Consider the following 4981-nt stretch of genomic DNA (forward strand, 5'->3'; position numbering starts at 1 on the left):
CTGCTCCACATGGCGGCTTGAGTGTAAGTGGTCTTGCTATTGTAATTCTGTCAAGTCTTGATCCGTTGTTCAAGCCTTCCAAAATGCTACTGATGATGCAGACAAAGGATGATGAAAGACGTCTGTATGGGTGCTTGAGGGGGAGATAGGCCGATTTGATGGATCTTGGTTCTTGCTTGTCAAAAGGATGGCAATAAGAGTGGTGGTCCTCACCTTTTGTGACACGCCACAAACCAACGCACAGCATGCTGTGTCTGTACTGGCTGCTGCACATGGCGATAGTTGGGGCATTGTATTGGCGCTTCTTCGACGTTGAAACTGGAGCCGGAGCAGTCCAGGTGGAACTGGTGCCCGAAGTTGGCGAGCGTCACGGCCGAGCTCCTCAAATTTTAGATCGTCGATGTCGTCGTCTTTCCCTCTCAAGTCTCACTCTCTGTGTTGATGACGCCCGATGACATCTTCCACTTCATCTCCTTACTCTTGGAAACACGAATGGATTCTTGCAACTCAGCGGCATTCCGTACCTCATGCATTCAAACTGTTTCTAGATTTACTTCATGCTTTGACATATATCCCCAGGGATCTCAACTTCATTGAGCACACCAGTGACATTGGCTGGATAGAATTTCAAAGAGCTAAGCCTATAATCGTAGATCCTGCTCTTTATCTGGTAAAGAAAACTGATTTTTTTGGGCAACTCAGCTGTGTTCCCCTCAAGAAGAAGCCCATTGACGGTGACACCCTCAAGGCTGCGAAGCTTCGACTCCGGGATCGCAGTTGTTCGCCATATGGACCCTCCTTGGCTCCTCCACCACTGGCCAGCATACGAGATGGTGTGGAGCTCAAGAATTATCTGGATGCTCAGTATTATGGTGAGATCCGTGTCGGTACCCCTCCCCAGGTGTTCACTGTTGTCTTCGTTACTGGAAGCTCGAATCTGTGGGTGCCACCACATGCCGCCGAGATTGCTTTACGAAGAAGAAATCAAAGTGGCAGCTTTTTGCTAAATAGCCTTAAAAGCTATTATTGCATTAAGGCTTTAGCAATAAATTCACAAGGAAATTTCAATCGATCCCCATATAGGAAAAAAAGAGAATTCCCCATGGAATTCCCTAGTTGAAAATACATATAAGTGGGGAAAGTAAAAACTAGGGAAACTGGGACATTTCCTAGTGAGAATAAGTAGGGAATCACATAAGACCTTTCCTAGGAAATATTTCCTACATAGGAAAATACAAATTTTTCTATGTAGGGAATAAGAAAAATTTTCTAGAGGTGATTCCCTAAGTACTCTCACTAAGAAATCTCTCATTTTTCCTATTTTTTACATTCCCTACTTATATGTACTTTCAACTAGGGAATTCCGTGGAAATTCTCTTTTTTCCTTATCACTTTATCTACTTTGCCCTTTCTCTTAGACATGCTAATATCAAATAAGAAAGTGCACAATAAATTTTTAACTAGAAAATTATATATAGAGAATGTCATCATTTCTAAGTAAGGATCAATAACATACATCTAATGATCAAAATAGATTAAACAAATTAAGACATCAACATCTACTTCTAGCAACCAAAAGAAAAATGAAAATAATTTTAAAGGAGCATAGAACTAAAAACTAATTAAGCAACATGTGTGTCTTGATTGTTTTATCCGTTAAATCTCCAATATGTTGCAAAGTAATAAATGTTTGTCCACCCTCTTCTCTAAATTTCAACATGGATGGCTGATAGATATCATCATATGATGGTATGCATAGCACTCCTATTGATTCTCAAGTGATCAAATATCATTAGTTAGTATAACCATTTCAAAAAATGACTCATTATCAACATAAGAAAGCTGGTAATACCTGATTCTTGGCTTGAAGAAGTGTTAAGGCAAGCAATCTCAATGTCTTCCTTTCTTGCATTGTCTCTTGTGTCATCTTTAGTAACTTGTTTACCTATATGTACATAGAGTTAACAAAAGCTCACGATAATACAAGGTTATGAAAAATTTCAATAACACAAAAGAAAGTAATTAGATATTTTTTATCAATTTGGGTCACCAAATTTGTACAAGTTTTTTATCCTTAAAGTTGGTACCTACATCTTGACTTGAAGAAACATTATTGCAAGTAACCTCCTGATCTCCCTTTCTTACATTACCTCTTTTCCTACCTTTTGTTGTTCTTTAATCTATATTTATATATATACACACAATTACTCAAAGTTTAAAAATATGAATAACTATGAACATTTTAAATTAGACAAAGAGACTAATTAAAGCTAGTTAATCTCAAAATGAATCACCTAATAAAGCAAGATGTGAAATATGTACAAATTTTAATTTTCAAAGTTTAGTAGAAATAAAGACATATACCTATATCGTGATTTGAAGAGACATTAGGGCCAATGACCTCCTTAGCTTTCATTGTTCCATTATCTCTTGTACCATCATTTGTGATTTTGTTACCTTTATGTACACATAATAAACCAAAGTTTAGAAACATAAGAGACATTTGTAAAACATCAAAACACACATTTGTAAAACATCAAAACATCAAAACACACATACCTTTTTTGCCCTATTCTTTACACCATCTGATAGTAAATTGAGCAGGTGAAAACAAGGAATTCATTGTTCATACTTTTATGGGCTCACCAACTTCTCCTTCTGGTTTGAAGCATCTTACAGACTTCCTGTTGAACAGTGCGCGAGGGAGACGAGGAACGCAGGAAGAGAGAAGAGAAGAGAGACACGAGACACCAGAAGTGGAACCCCAGAAGTGCATCAAGTGAGCACACATTAGCTGCAACATCAGCTCCTTAGCTAGAATAGATAAAACATCAAGTAGAATAAACATAAGCTTGAACAGACGAATCAACTGATAATAGACAAACAACAACTGGAAACAATGAAACATCAACTAGAACAACTCAACAGCTGGAATAATAATGAAACATCAGCTGGAACATTTCAACAGCTGGAATCAGAATGAAATGAAATATCATCCCATCAGCTCGAAACATTTCTTATAAACAAAGCGTGGAATAATTTCAACGCATTAACTGTAATATAGATGAAATGATATGAAACGTAGCATGAAGAGCCTAAAATCAGCTGGAAGAAAGAAACATTTAGAATAATCAAATGATGAACAAAATACTGACAATCATTAGCAAGAGCTCATCAATTTTCTTATTGGTGCTCAGAGCCCAAGCAAACATCTCAGCAATTTGCTTCTGGGACTCTAGGAACATCTTTGTACGCCTGGCCTCCAGATCATCACGAAATCGCTTAGAGTCTCTCTGCATCTGCAGTTTCATCTCTTCTAATCTGAGAAAGCGCTCCCCCAAAATGCTCTCAACTGGGGGCTGTTGATGCCGCAAGCTGGACTTTGAAGAAGTCCTATGGTTGAGGAATCTGTCCATCTTGAAAGCCTTCGTGGCCTCATAGTCTATAATGCGCCTGCGCTTCTTGTGGAGAGATGTGTAAGAAGTATCATGGTCATCCAGAGACCGGTTGCGATACCAGCATTATCACTTATGGGACCATATGCATCCTTGGCTAGACAGGTAGCAATGGTACAAAGCATTCCAAGAGCTGCAACTGTGATCCCTTACATGGCTGCTAGGGTATGGCTGACATAGATGGCAACAACAATAGCAAATATTGGAACAATTACAGACTTGTAGCCAAGTGCCAAACCAAAGATGACATTGGTAGGAGCTCCTATCCTGCAAGAATCAGCAACATCATGGACTGGTGTGTATGTATTGCTGGTGAAATACTCTGTAACGTAGCCAATTACCAACCCTGCCCAAAGCCCTACTCCAACGCAAAAAAATAGTTTCCAGTTTTGAACCATCTTTGCACCACCGTTAGGATCATATATGTAAAACGTGGATGGTAGTGCCAACCAAAAAAAAAAGCTGCACCGAATGTCATTAAGATGGTGGATATCAGCAACTGTCTCTTCAGTGTAGATTCAATATCCCTTAGATTTGAGATCTCGAACACATCAGTTTGCGAACAAGGTTGTGATGAGGCACACCACAATGCCCATAGAGCGAATGAGTAGAGGGAAGCACATAGTAGTGAAGTCATGATTTGTGCCAAATGATGACATGGAAGCCACAAGAAGAGCTGCGCAAGAAGCTTCAGCAAAGGAGCCAAACAAATCTGAACCCATTCCAACAATATCTCCCACATTATCACCCACATTGTCAGCAATGATCGCTGGATTTCGCGGATCGTCCTCTGGGATATTCCTTTCTACTTTTTCAACAAGATCTGCTCCAACATTCGCAGTTTTGGTATAGATTCCACCTCCAACCCTTTCAAATAGAGCCACAGATGAGCATCCAAGCCCATAGCCAGTGATGGCCTCAAAAAGGCCCTCCCAATCATCCTTGTAATAAACCTGGAACAATTATAGTGATGTATAAAACTATGAGGCCATTAGCAGCAAGTAAGAAACCCATCACCAAACCTGATTGGAAGGCAATTTTGAATACTTTGCCTATCCCTTTTCTGGCTTCCAAAGTTGTGCGAGCATTCGCATATGTTGCGATCATCATGCCCAAAAATCCAGACACTATGGATGTCAAAGCTCCGAATATAAATGCAGCTGTAGTGAAAATTGATGTAAAGAGAGCTGGGGCACATTCCTGCTTTGGATCGAGTCGGCCAGATTTGGCAGGTCAGCTAGTTCTTTGGCCTGGGGCTATATATAGCAGCCCCCCAGTCATTCTCAGCATTCGCTTCTGTAGGTTGAGCACACTCTCCGTCCTCTCTCACTCTGCTATTGGTGTTGCCATTGCTTTCAGTCTGTTCTGGTGCCCTCACTGACGCTCCGGGCTGCGTGCAGGGACTAATCAGTCCATTTCAGTGTATTCAGCATTCATTTCAGTCAGTGCAAATTTTCTTCCTTCATTCCCTGCTTTCTCTCTCCCCTTCTTTGTGTTCGTGTTCTTCTTCAGTTGCGCACTCTCAC

At 40.2% G+C, this 4981-nt stretch overlaps 1 pseudogene across 1 annotated transcript; it reads right to left on the reverse strand.

Moving 5' to 3' along the window:
- Positions 1 to 1371: 1371 nt before the first annotated feature.
- On the reverse strand, positions 1372 to 4688 carry LOC148030711 (pyrophosphate-energized vacuolar membrane proton pump 1 pseudogene; annotated as a pseudogene). The gene is made up of 3 exons (XR_015692289.1): positions 2560 to 4688; positions 2365 to 2457; positions 1372 to 1945 (listed from the first exon to the last, which is right to left on the reverse strand). The product of XR_015692289.1 is annotated as a pyrophosphate-energized vacuolar membrane proton pump 1 pseudogene (transcript).
- Positions 4689 to 4981: the final 293 nt, after the last annotated feature.

The sequence above is a fragment of the Lygodium microphyllum genome, chromosome 10, assembly GCF_053477565.2.
Source record: "Lygodium microphyllum isolate KBCC chromosome 10, Lygodium_microphyllum_v1.1.10, whole genome shotgun sequence".
Lineage (NCBI taxonomy): Eukaryota > Viridiplantae > Streptophyta > Polypodiopsida > Schizaeales > Lygodiaceae > Lygodium > Lygodium microphyllum.